The sequence below is a fragment of the Bos indicus genome, chromosome 24 (assembly GCF_029378745.1).
Source record: "Bos indicus isolate NIAB-ARS_2022 breed Sahiwal x Tharparkar chromosome 24, NIAB-ARS_B.indTharparkar_mat_pri_1.0, whole genome shotgun sequence".
Taxonomy (NCBI): Eukaryota; Metazoa; Chordata; class Mammalia; order Artiodactyla; family Bovidae; genus Bos; species Bos indicus.
Window position 1 is genome coordinate 60,271,464 of NC_091783.1, and position 16,072 is coordinate 60,287,535.

General features: G+C 40.5%; 1 protein-coding gene and 1 long non-coding RNA gene across 2 annotated transcripts in view; one reads left to right on the forward strand and one right to left on the reverse strand.

The window, feature by feature from the left end:
- Positions 1–16,072, forward strand: part of CDH20 (cadherin 20) — a 213,330-nt gene that overhangs the window by 34,928 nt on the left and 162,330 nt on the right. The window lies entirely within an intron of this gene.
- Positions 1–16,072, reverse strand: part of LOC139179505 (uncharacterized) — a 195,775-nt gene that overhangs the window by 18,487 nt on the left and 161,216 nt on the right. Inside the window, exon 4 of the long non-coding RNA XR_011563873.1 lies at positions 1,841–2,116. This is a non-coding gene — a long non-coding RNA (uncharacterized lncRNA). The remainder of the gene's footprint in view (positions 1–1,840; positions 2,117–16,072) is intronic.

A 16,072-nucleotide genomic window follows, 5' to 3' on the forward strand; every position in this document is an offset into this window, starting at 1 on the left:
AAAACTAAAATCATGGCATCTGGTCCCATCACTTCATGGGAAATAGATGGGGAAACAGTGCCAGACTTTATTTTTTGGGGCTCCAAAATCACTGCAGATGGTGACTGCAGCCATGAAATTAAAAGACGCTTACCCCTTGGAAGGAAAGTAATGACCAAACTAGATAGCATATTCAAATACAGAGACATTACTTTGCCAACAAAGGTCCATCTAGTCAAGGCTATGGTTTTTCCAGTGGTCATGTATGGATGTGAGAGTTGGACTGTGAAGAAGGCTGAGCGCAAAAGAATTGATGCTTTTGAAGTGTGGTGTTGGAGAAGACTCTTGAGAGTCCCTTGGACTGCAAGGAGATCCAACCAGTCCATCCTAAATGAGACCAGTCCTGGGTGTTCATTGGAAGGACTGATGCTGAGGCTGAAACTCCAGTACTTTGTCCACCTCATGCGAAGAGTTGACTCATTGGAAAAGACTCATGCTGGGAAGGATTGGGGGCAGGAGGAGAAGGGGACGACAGAGGACGAGATGGCTGGACTGCATCACTGACTTGATGGACGTGAGTCTGAGTGAACTCTGGGAGTTGGTGATGGACAGGGAGGCCTGGTGTGCTGCAATTCATGGGGTGGCAAAGAGTTGGACACAACTGAGTGACTGAACTGAACTGAACTGAACTGAATGTACTGGGTATTATTTTAATTAACAAATGAAAAGGCATGCTTCAATACCTTTCAACTACTTTTGTTCTTGCAGCTGAAAGGGTGTAAATCTTGAATATTCGTGTGACTCAAGGTGATGCTTATTTTCTGGGCTTTCGCTACATGTCAGAGAGAATAATGACTTATTGTGGATTTATGAAGAACGTCTATAAAATTTTATTTTATCTTACTTAAATCAAGAGTCAGGGAATTTGTCCCACTGGATGGTGGTAACAGCCTTTTATCACATCAGAGTTGGTGGTAGCTTACAGAGGAGAAATTGGCCTTCAGTGGTGTGTGACTTCGTGACCTAAATAAAGTGAGATGGATATCCCTCCTCTGGGTAATCCTTTATGTTGTTGTTGTTTTAAAGATAGAAAGAAGGAAAAGAAAGTACCAGTCAAACTCATCTTCATTCAGTGTGGTGTTACTGAGATTATTCAGTGCAGTGCCAAAGTGGGATTACCTTAGAATCGCTAAGAACTGCAGTTTGAGTCCAACTCACAAGGGCTATCTCTATAATCACTTTAAATTAATGAAAATTCTGTATATTGGTAACTTAACCATTAGGCAAAACAAAGGAAAAGAAAAAACATGATAAAGCTGGGACTACAGGAACGTTTTGGGAATGGGTCATTCTGAATAGCTAAGGCAGAGCTTAGATTTTTACATCTTTAAGCATCTAAACTATATTATTTTAGAGAAAGAAAAAAGAGAAAGTGAAGTCCTTCAGTCATGTCCAACTCTGTGGGACCCCATGGACTGTGGCTTAGCAGGCTCCTCCAACCATGGAATTTTCCAGGCAAGAGTACTGCAGTGGGTTGCCATTTCCTTCTCCAGGGGATCTTCCCGACCCAACGATTAAACCCAGGTCTCCCGCATTGCGGGCAGACAGTTTGCCATCTGAGCCACCAGTGATTTGGACAGAAATCCCATTTTCTTACTAGGGGAAGCCTCTGCCTCCAGACTTTGTCTCCTCCCTTAGGGCATATAACCTCCCATCTAGAAATTTCCACATGTGCCTGCCACCCAAGGACGTTGTCCCTGCCTCAGCTCCTGGGCGCAGCCAGCTCTGTCTGATCCAGCTTTGCCTCGCCTGGAGGAGGTGATCGGTAACCTTTGTGGGATGCCCTTACCGCTGCCCTTACCGTGACTGCTCCGGCGCCTTCACAGAGGTTCTCTCGGTGAGGAGTCAGACGTCATTATGAACACCCATTGTTGAAGTGGACTACACGGCAGAGATTCCCCCGGCTTCTACTCAGGGTTGCAGGACTTTGGCCCCTATTAGATGGTCCCAGATGCTGTGGGTTTTTAGATTCCTATATCAAGTATTGGAGTTTTTGTTGTTTTTATCTGCAGATAAAGGAGACCACTGCACTCTTTTCAGATGCTCTGGCACACTGGTAGATTTCTAGTGATAAGTCCTGTGAGTAAAAAGGGCCCGGTGAGTGAAAACGTGAACCTTAATGAAAGAATTTTGTAAACTCTCCTGCTGGCTCAGAAGCACACACCTCCACCTCTTTTTTAAGTTTTTTTTTTTTGATTCTCAAATATGCATAAGAGAAAGGAGGCTGTTGATTACGTAGTTGGGAGGTCACATTTTCCAAACCTAAATGCTCTTGTAGTTAGAGTCTAGTTTACAGATTCCTAGGGATCGAGTCTCTTAGTGTCAGTGTTCTCTTGGAACTCATGCATTCTATAAACATGTAAGCTACGAACGTAGTAAAAGTCGTACTTCAACCTTTAATATCACGAATCTTTTTAAAATTAATTATTTTAATTGGAGGAAAATTACAATATCTTGGTGGTTTCTGCTGTACATCAACATGAATCGACCACAGGTATACCTGTGTCCCTGCCATTCTGAACCCCTCTCCAACCTCCCTCCCCACCAACAAATTTTCAACTCCTTACAAAATGGAACTGACCTTGGAGGATTTATGTGTTTAATATTTATAAAGTATTTTAAACTCCTTAGGTAAAAACTTTCTGGTAGAGATATTGGAGTTTCACTTTCACATTTATAGCTTTTAGGAAGACAGCACTGCTCAGAACACTGCACATTTTGAACCTCTTACAGCTCTCATGCCCATGGTCTAATTTGATCACCATGATGGTCATTCATAAATACAAATGATTGTGAGATCTGTATCCGTGAATCTGTAATACTAAATTCTCAAACCTCACTTGGTTCTAAAAAACTGGCCTCCTGAATTTTCCTGTCCGAGATATTATTCATTTCTTGTGTAAATGTCAGACGCCAGAGAAAACTAACTCCCATCCTGCCGCTTGGTGTGAAGCAAGGAATCTAAACCAGCATCATTAGTGAGCTCGGTCTTGGTGGTAAGCACTTCAAATACTGAGCATGTTTTTCCAAGCTAGAAGGAAAGGGCTTCTGCTGCCTTTACAGCCTTCTTTTGACCATTTTAAGTTTCCTTGGACTTTATAATAGTACATCAGCTATGTCATTAAGAACGTTTAATGTTTTACATATGAATGTGGCATGCATTATTTCTCTAAGATATATGTGAAAGAACTGGACATGCCTATAAATTCTTGTGCTTTTTAATAACAAATATTTTATATTTTTAAAGAATAGCAAACGTCACTGCTGGGGGCCTAGGTTCGATCACTGGTTGGAGAACTAAGATCCTGTAAGCTGCGTGATGTAACCAAAAAAAATTTTTTTTAAATAGCAACTGGTATAGGTTACAACAATAATGGGAGTTGTATTTCTTAATTTTTAATGTGAAATTAGTCTATAATGAGTAGTTAGCATCTCTGATTTAGGCACGCCTTAATTATAATTTTAAAGCTTTTGTTATACAGCTTTGTCTGGAAAAATCTGAATACTATTTTGAAATTTATAATACTGCTGCGCGCGCACACACACACACACACACACACGCACACAACTTTCCATAATTTGTTTCTAATTTCATTTCCAGTAGTGAAACAAAGCAGGAAAAGTGCACAAAAGAATCTCTTGTTGCATGGTTGTATTTTACTTAAAGATTATCTAGTAATTGTTATTTCACACAATGCTAAATTATTGTAAAAAAACTGGAATTACTGAAGATGTTTGTGAGAGAACAGGATGAATATATTAGGACTCAAAAAGGCAAAAATCAGTTCCTAATTCTTTGTATACTAAGGGCCATCTGGGGCATAATGTAAGAGGTACCTCCAGGATTGTAGTAATTTCAGAGAAGAAGAGAGGAATAAGAAAATGGGTCTATTGTGTGTCTTAGTATAAAGGGCTTCTCTAGCCTTTTTAGAAAAGGTGCACATTTTAAAAAATGTTTTCCTGTTATGCAGAGCAAGGGAACATCCTAAAGGAGTCTGCAATCCATGAGAAGGTGAGAAGAGGCCTGAGGGGGCCTTTAATGATGTTTCACCTGCTCTCAAACAGCAGACGGAGAAGAACAAGCAAGTGCCCCAAAGCTCTGAACCCAGAAAGGCAAAGCCGGGACGAAAGGAGGCCAAGTAGGGCCCTATGGGAATCAGATTTTACACACGCAAGAAAGTACACCTACCTGCTGTGTAAGGTTTCTATGGCTGCTGTAACTAACTGCTACTTAGTAGCTTAAAAGAGTGCACACTTATTGTCTCACAGGTCTGTAGTTCAGACGTCTAAATGGGTCTCACACCCAAAATAAAGGTGCCAGCCGAGCTGCCTTTTGGTCTTTCTCTGGTGGCCCAGACGGTAAAGAATCTGTCCACAGCACAGGATAACCCAGGATGGCAGTCTGGTTTGAAGGCCGGTGGATGAACCACCGTAACTGGGTCTGCTTCCTCAGCTCCTCCTTTGCGGTGTAACATGACATATGCTGGGGATAAGGATGTGGCATCTTTGGCTGGGGGGTCAGTGGGGAATTAGTCTATCGATCACACTCTTTCTCTTTCTTATTTAATAACGTGTTTGTTAGGAAATCCGATCTATTTTCCACATGTTGATACCGCAGGTATTTTAGATAACTGACAAATGGGGACTAAGAGAAGTGCTGTTTCAGTAAGGAGCGAAGCAGCCAGTGACTATAAACAGAGCCAACATGCACTTTTAGGGTTAAATAAGTAATCCTAGAAATTATAAAGACAGATGCAATAGATAATATGTTTAAAACAAATTTTAAGTATATGTGGATATAGAAAAAGTCCTGGATGACTACTCTGTTGGGTTAATACCATCACATCTGAAAACCACATGATGTTAAAAAAAATTATTAGGCTAATATTACATATCACATCTCTTAATAACACAGTAGTAACCAATTACATTTAAAGTATAATACACTATTTCATAAACTTCCAAAAACCTTCTTGTGGGGAAGAAGGAAAACATTTTTTAAATGTCAACGGAGAAGCAAAATGTATAACCAAGACACAGAGTTCACACAAAGCCATCCTGAGAGAGTAAAACAGGGACGAGTTCTTTTCCAGAAGACAAACAAGTCCCAGATTAGCTAGGAATTCTGAACGTTTGCACACTCTATTAGCTCCATAGGAAAGCTGCGCCTAGCGTTCAAGAATTTATGAGCACAGTTGCACTCCTCGCACACGCTGGTAAAGTAAGGCTCAAAGTTCTCCAAGCCAGGCTTCAGCAATCTGTGAACCGTGAACTTCCTGATGTTCAAGCTGGCTTTAGAAAAGGCAGAGGAACCAGAGATCAAATTGCCAACATCCGCTGGATCATGGAAAAAGCAAGAGAGTTCCAGAAAAACATTTATTTCTGCTTTATTGACCATGCTAAAGCCTTTGACTGTGTGGATCACAATCAACTGTGGAAAATTCTGAAAGAGATGGGAATACCAGACCACCTGACCTGCCTCTTGAGAAATCTGTATGCAGGTCAGGAAGCAACAGTTAGAACTGGGCATGGAACAACAGACTGGTTCCAAATAGGAAAAGGAGTATGTCAAGGCTGTATATTGTCACCCTGCTTATTTAACTTCTATGCAGAGTACATCATGAGAAATGCTGGACTGGAAGAAGCACAAGCTGGAATCAAGATGGCCGGGAGAAATATCAGTAACCTCAGATATGCAGATAACACCACCCTTATGGCAGAAAGTGAAGAGGAACTCAAAAGCCTCTTGATGAAAGTGAAAGTGGAGAGTGAAAAAGTTGGCTTAAAGCTCAACATTCAGAAAATGAAGATCATGGCATGTGGTCCCATGACTTCATGGCAAATAGATGGGGAAACAGTGGAAACAGTGTCAGACTTTATTTTTTTGGGCTCCAAAATCACTGCAGATGGTGATTGCAGCCATGAAATTAAAAGACACTTACCCCTTGGAAGGAAAGTTATGACCAACCTAGATAGCATATTCAAAAGCAGAGACATTACTTTGCCAACAAAGGTCCATCTAGTCAAGGCTATGGTTTTTCCTGTGGTCATGTATGGATGTGAGAGTTGGACTGTGAAGAAGGCTGAGCGCCGGAGAATTGATGCTTTTGAAGTGTGGTGTTGGAGAAGACTCTTGAGAGTCCCTTGGACTGCAAGGAGATCCAACCAGTCCATTCTGAAGGAGATCAGCCCTGGGATTTCTTTGGAAGGAATGATGCTAAAGCTGAAACTCCACTCCTTTGGCCACCTGATGCAAAGAGTTGACTCATTGGGAAAGACTCAGATGCTGGGAGGGATTGGGGGCAGGAGGAGAAGGGGACCACAGAGGATGAGATGGCTGGATGGCATCACTGACTCAATGGACGTGGGTCTGAGTGAACTCCGGGAGTTGGTGATGGACAGGGAGGCCTGGCGTGCTTCAATTCATGGGGTCATAAAGAGTCAGACACGACTGAGTGACTGAACTGAACTGAACTGAAGCCTAATTTATAATAAGTAATAATTTTACTGAAAACAAGTTCTAAAATACAGATAGTTCTTAGGACCTGAAAATGTTCTATAGAAACTGTAATTTGTGGGTTGAATTTAAAACAAAGAAGCAAGAGGAAAAAGTCCAGCAGGGCCGCTTGTTGAGGAGGCCTGCCGTGCATGAGATCGGGCCTGTATTTCAAACAGCAGTGCTACAGGAGTGGGTAGCATTTAAATTCCACAGTTAAAAGTGTGGAAACTGAGGCTCAAAGGAGTTGCATCATTTATCTAAGTTCCAGTAACCTGCAGCGACAGAAGTAGAATCTGAACGCAGATTTGCTGACTGGAAAGTCCATGCTCAGCTCCAGGCTACTTCCCTGAATCAGAAGAAAATATGCTCTATGGATTTCTAATCTCTTTAGTTATAGATATCTCTTTAATTATAATAAACTTCTAATGTGAGTACAGGACTCTTTGCATAATATATAGTCAAACTAAGTATTCTCTTTCAAATGTACAGCTTAGATGTTAGTGGTTATAAGCTAAGTCTAGTAGTTTTAGGTAATATATTTTAAAACGGATATATATATGTCCTACGTTTAAATTTTCATTTCCAAGAATTGTCTCTTAATTGTGCATTTGTACAACTAAGAATTTCTTACCAACTGTGGTGCCGGAGAGGACTCTTGAGAGTCCCTTGGACAGCAAGGAGATCAAACCAGTCAATCTGAAAGGATATCAGTCCTGAATATTCATTGAAAGGACTGATGCTGAAGCTCCAATACTTTGGCCACCTAAGGAGAAGAGCCAGCTCCTTGGAAAAAATCCTGATGCTGGGAAACACTGAGGGCAGGAGGAGAAGGGGGCGACAGAGGATGAGATGGTTGGATGGCATCACCGACTCAATGGACATGAGTTTGAGCAAACTCTAGGAGACAGTAAAGGACAGGGAAGCCTGGCATGCTGCAGTCCACGGGGCCACAGAGTCAGACACGACTTAGCGACTGAACACGATAACAAAGAGTGTCTGCTCTCGTCAGGACCGTTAAGACTTAACAAGAGCTTGCTCTGCTGTTTTGATATATGAAGTCCGTTGTGCTGGAGAAATAAAACGCAAAGTTTCTCATCTTGAGGGTAGTGCTTCTTCTCTAAGGATGCCCTAAGATTGATGGGAGACTTGCTTCCTGGCATGTCTCTCCACACGGCATTTGGAGTATTATTGATTTAGTAATTTAGGTTGTTTTAAAATGAACACATCTATACTTGAGGTCCAGTTAAGTCTAATACCCTCTGAGTGTAGGACAGCTTTTATAACTGATATTATATGATCACATATTAATTTTTTATTTGCAGTTTTATCTGCTCCAATAGTTCATCACCATTAAAAGTGTCTTCTTTAAAAAGCACAACTATTCAGTGACAGATCCGTTTTAACTTGAAAACCGTCATCAGGACATTCTTTTACAAGAACAGTGGCCTCTTCTCCAACTAGAAAAGTATTAGACAAGACAGGTAGCTCTAGCAGTAATTACTGATGGGTGAAAAAATCCACTGAACAACAAAAGGGCCCTTTTTAATACAATTCTTTATTGATAAGACTATAATTTCATGCCGAATCTTGTGAATTAAGAATGAATTTTAAGGACAAGAAATATTCATCAAAAAGAGCTTGCCTTGAGTTTGACCTCGCTAGGTTTGGGGAAAATGGGAGTCCGTCGCCTGCAGTCAACGTGCCGCCTGTGCCCTCGTCAGTGAGCGCGCCTTCCGTTGTAACTGACGGGACGGAGCAGGGGCCAGCATTTCTTCATTAGTGCTGGCCAGCTTGCTTCGGGTTTCTGTTTCCTACTGGAAAAAAATTAACTGCTGATAATGAAATGGTTTCTGTCTTGTTATAGGTGTTGTACAGTGACTTACTACAGCCTTCTTCGGGATTGCCATCCATATTATCAGGGCATGGCATTTACTGAACCGAGGAGCCTAGACTCAAGGAAATGAGGGCACGCAGAGTGTGCAATCCATTTGTATGCATGGATATAAAATATACATTTCCTTGCATACGAGGAGGAAAAAAATCTTTTTAATAGAACTAAAAAGAAAAATGAGGTATTTTCTACCCCAGATACCCACGCCCTGTGTGTCATTACACAAAACTGACTGACAGCTGCCCGGAGGGCTCAGTTTCAGGAAAGACTAATAAACGGCAAATGCAAAGAGCTCATTAGGAGCTAGAAGCAATGACTTTATGTAACCTACAGCTAACCTTGCGACAAATAAGACTATTGGCCTTACGTTTTCCAAACGGCCTCCCTTCTTTCATTACGGGATAGGAATACACACTGCTACAAGTCAGCATGTCTAATAGAGGATTCCAGCAGAGAAAGGCCACCTGTAAACAGATGAGTTATTCAGAAATGCACTGACTTCAAGAACAATATTTCAGTTGCAGTCATTCCCTCCTGATGCTTGAAGGTCATGTATTTAAAAATCCCTGTGGAAATAAAATTGCAAGTTGAGAAACTATCTCTGTAGAAAACAGGAGTTGGAGGTCAGAGTCAGGAACAAACCTGTAAGAGTCCTTGTGTTTTCACTCACTGGGTATTTGTGCGTGTGTAAATGTGTGTGTGTGTGTAAATAGTGCACGCTAGATATAGTTAACAAAGAAGTTTCATTTGTTTTAAAATTTGAAACAATGAGCTTTATACTATTAATTTTCACTTGTCCTTCCTACTTCTCTTTTCCCCATAATTTCAAAGTCCTAGATTTTGTTTTACTTAGCTATACACAATATCCATGCTAAAACATTGTGTCCTCTGATCCATTAAAGTGTTCAACTCATTTCTAATTTGATAATCCCTTATTAGTAAAAAGGAAAATATTTTATAATAGAATGTATTTCAATGTGTAAATGTTCGGGGAAGACTTCACTAGAAGACCAAAAATGTCTCCTAAAATTTCCCCAATGGAATGGGTGCCCCCAACAGGTCCCCTGATTTAGATCTGAGGCAGCTGCTTATTGTCATATGCATAAAATTGATTTTTGCACTGGGGTAGTGGTTGGGGTAGAAAAAATTCAGTTATGTTCTCTGACTTTAAAAATTGTATGAAACCCAAATGTCAGTGTCCATAAAGTTTTATTGCAACACAGCTACACTCTGCTGGTGTAGGAAATGGCAACCCACTCCAATATTCTTGCCTGAGAATCCCATGGACAGAGGAGCCTGGCAGGCTACAGTCCATGGGGTCACAAAGAGTTGGACATCACTGAGCTACTTACACAGAAACTTTAGGTTAGTTGAGAGTGACTGAAGCCCTAGTGTGGAATAAATATTGTATAATTTACTAACAAATATTTATGTGCACGCATGCGTCACGTTGCATCCCTATGGACTGTAGCCTATGGACTGTGACCCTATGGACCCTATGGACTCCTCTGATCATGGGATTCTCCAGGCAAAAACATCAGAGTGGGCGGCCATGCTCTCCTCCAGGGGATCTTCCCGACTCAAGGATCAAACCCATGTCTCTTATATCTCCTGCACTGGCAGACAGGTTCTTTACCACTAATGCCACCTGGGAAGCCCATAAATATTTATATATATAAATTGGTCATAAACTAACGAATACTTTCTCTAACTCTATAGTCCCTTTTTCCAATGGGGAAGCAGTCTGGCCTCAAATCAGACCCAGAGGAAGTAAAAAGGAGTTACCTATTGACTTAAGAAAAGTGCTGAAATTATGAGTCATTTGATAATAAGGAGTCATATAATCCTTTTAAACATATTTTATTTGTTGACCTGAATACCATATGTCATCCATTTTAGAATGTTCTTAATATAATAAACTTCTGGGATGCAGTTCTAACCTGCAAATATTTTAAAAAGAAGCTTCAGAATAGCACATTGGCGTGTGCCCTCCATCCCTAAAATAGAGTAGGGCCACCAAGCTTGTAGGCCAATCATGAGGTGTGAAATCGACTCACTTCCGAGTCTATTCCAGCAGATCCTGTCCACACGTCAAATGAATGCATCGATCTATACATAGCAGTTTGTTCCTTATCCTGATTTTACTATCAAATGGATAAAAGATATTAATACAGACAGCACTACTCAACTCTCTAAAGGCAGCATTTTTATAAACCAACCAGTCCCTTTCTAAAGAAAAACAATCAAGGTTATATACCATGATGAATTTTCACATATACACTTTCATGAGTTTTAGTTTACATTTGAATATAAAATATTGTCATCTATCTATTATTTTTTCCCTCAGAAAGTCCCTTTCTTCAAACTGCCAGTAGTATTTTTTGTATTATCTAAGAGATAGTTTTCTAGTATTAAATATGAAACACAAACGGATAGCTTCTTAGGTGTTGATTCTCTTGGAAACTGAAGATTTCTAATCTGATCTTTGCCTTAAGAAGAGTTGTCTCTTATTGGATGTGTTACTAGCGGTTCTAATTAATCTTTTATTATTAAAATACGTACTCTGTGTGTGTGTGTTTGAGAGAGAGAGGGAGAAAGGCAGAGACAGAGACAAAATGGGAGAGACAGAGACGAAGAAGAAGACAAAATAATGCTAAAGGCTTTGAACTTTACTGGTAAGAAAAGTTATTCTGCTGACAGTTTCTCTATGGCAAAAAAAAAAAAAAAAAATACAAGTCTCACATATGTGTTTGAAGGTTTAACTTTAACTTATTCACATGTTTCTTTAAATTATATGTGAGTTATTTCAGGATGTAACATCCCCCAGTCAGAAAGATAATGGTTAGGAATAGGTGTGTGTATGCATGGAGCTGCTTATTTATAGAGAAGAGGCATCAGAGGGGACAATGGCATAAACTAAGAGATTCTGCTAGGGTACCATTAAAAAGCACTGTTAGTTGTATTAGCTGTTCTGGATAAAGACTAAGCTGATACAACAACCATAAAAACACAGAATAGAAGTTTATTTCTCTTTTATAACAATTATAAAGTGAAGCAGGCCTGCTTTGTGCGGTCATTCAGAGACATGCTTGTTCTTTGCAACTTGGAACCTTCAGAATATATACATGGTTGAGTTCACCTCCTCATCATCTTACCAGTCTACAGTTCTCATCAGCCAAGTAGGAAAAGGAAATCTGCAACCAGCAGTTCCACTCTAGGCAATTACTTGCAGAAGTCACACTTGGTCCTTGATTTATGTTTCACTGCAGAAAACTGAGTCTCAGGACCACATCCAGCTGCAGAAGAGTCTGGGAAATGTGGTACCAGGACAGTCACTTACCTGGATGAACCCTATTACAAGGCAAAGGAGTCTGGGAAACGTGGTACCGGGGCAGTCACATACCCAGATGAACCCTAGTACAAGGCAACAGGGAAACAGTGCTGGGAGAAACCAGCAGGTGCTTATCTGAGCACCTCCTTATGCTGCTGCTGCTAATTCACTTCAGTCGTGTGCGACTCTGTGAGACCCCATAGACAGCAGCCCACCTGGCTCCCCCGTCCCTGGGATCCTCCAGGCAAGAACACTGGAGTGTGTTGCCATTTCCTTCTCCAATGCATGAAAGTGAAGTCACTCAGTCGTGTCCGACCCTCAGCGACCCCATGGACTGCAGCCCACCAGGCTCCTCCGTCCATGGGTTTATGGGCTCCCTGGGAATGCGTTTGTCTGTGCTTTTGCTTGACTGAAGTGTAGTTGACTGACTGAAGTGTAGCCGACTGACTGAAGTGTAGCCGACTGACTGAAGTGTAGCTGACTGACTGAAGTGTAGTTGACTAACTGAAGTGTAGCCGGCTAACTGAAGTGTAGCTGACTAACTGAAGTGTAGTTGACTAACTGAAGTGTAGTTGACTAACTGAAGTGTAGCTGACTGACTGAAGTATAGCTGACTGACTGAAGTGTAGTTGACTAACTGAAGTGTAGTTGACTAACTGAAGTGTAGCCGACTAACTGAAGTGTAGCTGACTAACTGAAGTGTAGTTGACTAACTGAAGTGTAGCCGGCTAACTGAAGTGTAGCTGACTAACTGAAGTGTAGTTGACTAACTGAAGTGTAGTTGACTAACTGAAGTGTAGCTGACTGACTGAAGTGTAGCTGACTGCCGTCATTCTGTCGGTTTCAGGTGTACAACATAGTGATTTGTCTTTTTATAGATGATACTCCTGGAGGAGGGCGTGGCCGCCCACTCCAGTGTTCTTGCCTGGAGAATTCCAAGGACAGAGGAGCCTGGCAGATCGCAGTCCATGAGATCTCAAAGAGCTGGACACGACTGCGTGGCTAACACTACTGCACCACTACATATTATACTCCACTTAGAGTTATTGTAAACTGTTAGCTATATTGCCTGTGCTGGGCCTTATATCCTTGTATCTTATTTATTTTATACCTAGTAGTTTGTACCTCTTAACTCCCTTCCCCTGTCGTGCCCTTCCCCCTGTCCTTCTTTATCTGTTTTTACACTGTGACTCAAAATCCCTTCCTTGAGGGAAGAAACTGCTTCCGCTCCATGTTACTCTTCACCCCAGAGACCGGCACATACTAGACCACTAACTATCTTTGCATTAGATTGAGTCTAAGTCCCAACAAATAATCGGTTATTTAGTTCACATTTTTTGAAATGTGAGGTATCCCTTTAAGGAAAGGTCTGCCCGGGAAGGAGAAATTTGTATCTTTGCCCAACAGGACACGTCTGTGGGGAGTCTCGTCATCTATTCCACTGATGGCCTTGCCTTCACTGTAGATTATCACGTCAGGAGAGCTCTGCTCACTTCAGGAATGACTAAAATGCTAAATGGAAGATTGCTCACCACAGGTTCATTCTACCAGGATCAGATTAAATACTAAGTATTCAAAATTAAAACTTAACACAGTAGAATTATGGCATAACTTCACTGTCAAAATTATGTTGACTTTGGTTAGCTGATGTATTAGTCAGGTTCTCCAGAGAAACAACACAAATAAGAAGTGTGTGTGTGTGTACACACATATATAGGCAGGCGAAAACCCATGTCCCAGCTCAAAGACCAATGTCGAAGCTCAAAGGCAGAAAGAAAACTCCCTCTCACTCAGCCTTTTGTTCTATTCAGGCCTTCAAAAGAGTGGCTGCCAACGCACACTGGGGAGGGCAAGCTACTTTATTCAGTCCACTGATTCAAATGTTAGTTCATCCAGACACATCCCCATAGACCCACCCAGAATAATCTCTAACCAATATGTGGGTACCTTTTTAAGTTAGCACATAAAATTAACCAGCACTACTGATGGCTATCTTTATTCTCTTTAGGAAAAGCTCTGAATTTGATCAAATATGACAAAACTACCAGGGTAGACAGTGAGGAAAACAGTTTTGCTTTTCTTTCTTTCTTTCTTTCTTTCTTTCTTTTTAATTTCTAAAGGACTGGCATTTGGCACATCAGCTGAGGTGTGACTTGGAATATATTTTAAGGAAACAGCCAGACTCCAAGCACAATTAATGTGAGACACTCAGGGCTGCGTACCAAGAATAGCATGTACACCTCAAATAGCCAGCCTGAGAGAACATGTATTGATTACAGACAATCTTGTGATACATTTGGATAGTGGCCCTTTTCTCTCCCTTTCAGCAGTTTTCTCATAATATAAAAGACTTTCTGGAACACCTGGATAAATATGATATAAAATAAAAATTCAAGAGTAACATCCACAGTTAGGATTTTCTCCCTTATGAAAATCCAATTTGAGAGCTTTTAGGCTGTCTGTATCTCTTGAAATGATGTATAAAAATGATAATGACACAGACTAACACAGACAATCATTTTGGATAATTATGGCACAAGAGTGGATTTCTTTTATTCCAATTGGCTATTTTAATTGATCAGATAAGCCTAATAACCAAGCAATTTCTACTTAATTTGTATTAGGCACATATAATTTCAGCAGCCTAGAAGCATCATTATGCTCCTTAAAAAAAAAAAATTGTTAAGGCTCTTAGGGAAACTGTAATATCAAAATTTTAATGACTTTATTGAGGGCACCAAATCTTAAAGCATTAACAGAAAAATCCCTTCATAGTATTGCATTGGTTTCCTTGGTCTGAAGACACAGAACAAACTTAGCAACCTTTCTCTTTCTATTCTTTAGGCTCATAGTATCGCTTAATAAGAGTAAGGAAAAAACTACATATGTGTACCTATGGCTGAATCATGTTGAGGTTTGACAGAAAACAGCAAAATTCTGTAAAGCAATTATCCTTCAATAACAAAATAAATTAATTTTTAAAAAAACTACAAAATATCTTTTAGGACCAAAGAGACAGACTGTCTATTATTGGCTAATAGCTTTTGGTACTGTAAGATAGTTCCCAGTATGAATCCCAAGGATATCAAAGTTTTGGTGTTCATTAAGTAGCTAAGAAAACATGAGAGGGGAAGCCTAGCCTGAAAACTGTGGCCCTGAGATTTATAATCGTCTCCGTTCCATCATCCAGTCTTTGGACATAAAATGGTTCTTTTGGGGATGTTCTAACGTGAGTGATCAAGTATTTTACTTAAAAGAGATAGCTGCTACTAGGAAGAAGGTTGCCAAGATGGAGAAAGCAGGTAGGTTTACTTTTGCTGATTTCGTTTAAATTTCAGTTTCATGTTGACGTCATGAACCAGTTGCAGTCAGACTCCAGGCTTTGTACCTGCTCTCCATCTGCTGCTGGACCAAGGCAATGAGCAAAGAGCTTCCAAGGACTGTTGGCTCGCAGTTGTTACAAGCAAAGCATCCTTGTCAGGATCAGTAATGCAGGAAGACAAGTGGATGTTTATTTTAGATCATTCGTCCTGACAAGACTCGATTTGAAGTTGCTGCAACTCTGGGTAGGGGAAGTATTAAAAGTGGCTGCAGCCAGGAACATCCCCTGAAGGGGGCTTCTGGAGAGGAGGGTCAGTATCCTGATGAAAAGTCTCCTTAGATTTATCCACAGTTAGCTTTGAGTTTGCAAAATCTAAAGTGAAATCAAAGTGTATTTCCAGGACCTGCTGCAATAAAGAAGTAACCATGGCAATTGGCTGAGCTGCATGGAGACTGAAGAAGGAAGTGTGATCTCGAACTTTATGTACATTAGAAATACCACAGAAAATTAAGTGGGAAAAGCCTTGGAAAACGTGAAGTATGTGAAGAAGAGATGACAAGATATTCTTAGCTGCTTTTTTTTTTTTTTTTTTGGTTCACACAAGTAGAAACTCAAGTTAATTCATTTTTCACTGTTTGGATTTCTGTAATTTCTGTTGCAAGAATTAACAAGAAAAAAGTCAGCACCAAAATATTTCTTGGTCAGTTAGGGGCACGTATTGCTGAAGTAAGATAAATGGATTCTGATTGTGAAAAGCAATTATTCTGCAGAAAGGATACAGCCGTCCCTCCCCTCAGTGTGATGAACAATGTGTTTACTATAAAATGCTAATTAGCCCTTAAAGTTATTAATGTAATTATTGTTCATCTAAGGACATAAATCTGGCAGCCCCTGAGGACAGGGGCATTGCTCATTTTGAAGAAGCTGGCTTAAAGCTGTTTTTGCTTACCTATTTGCTTATTTCAAACTAAATCGCTCTTCAAAATGAGA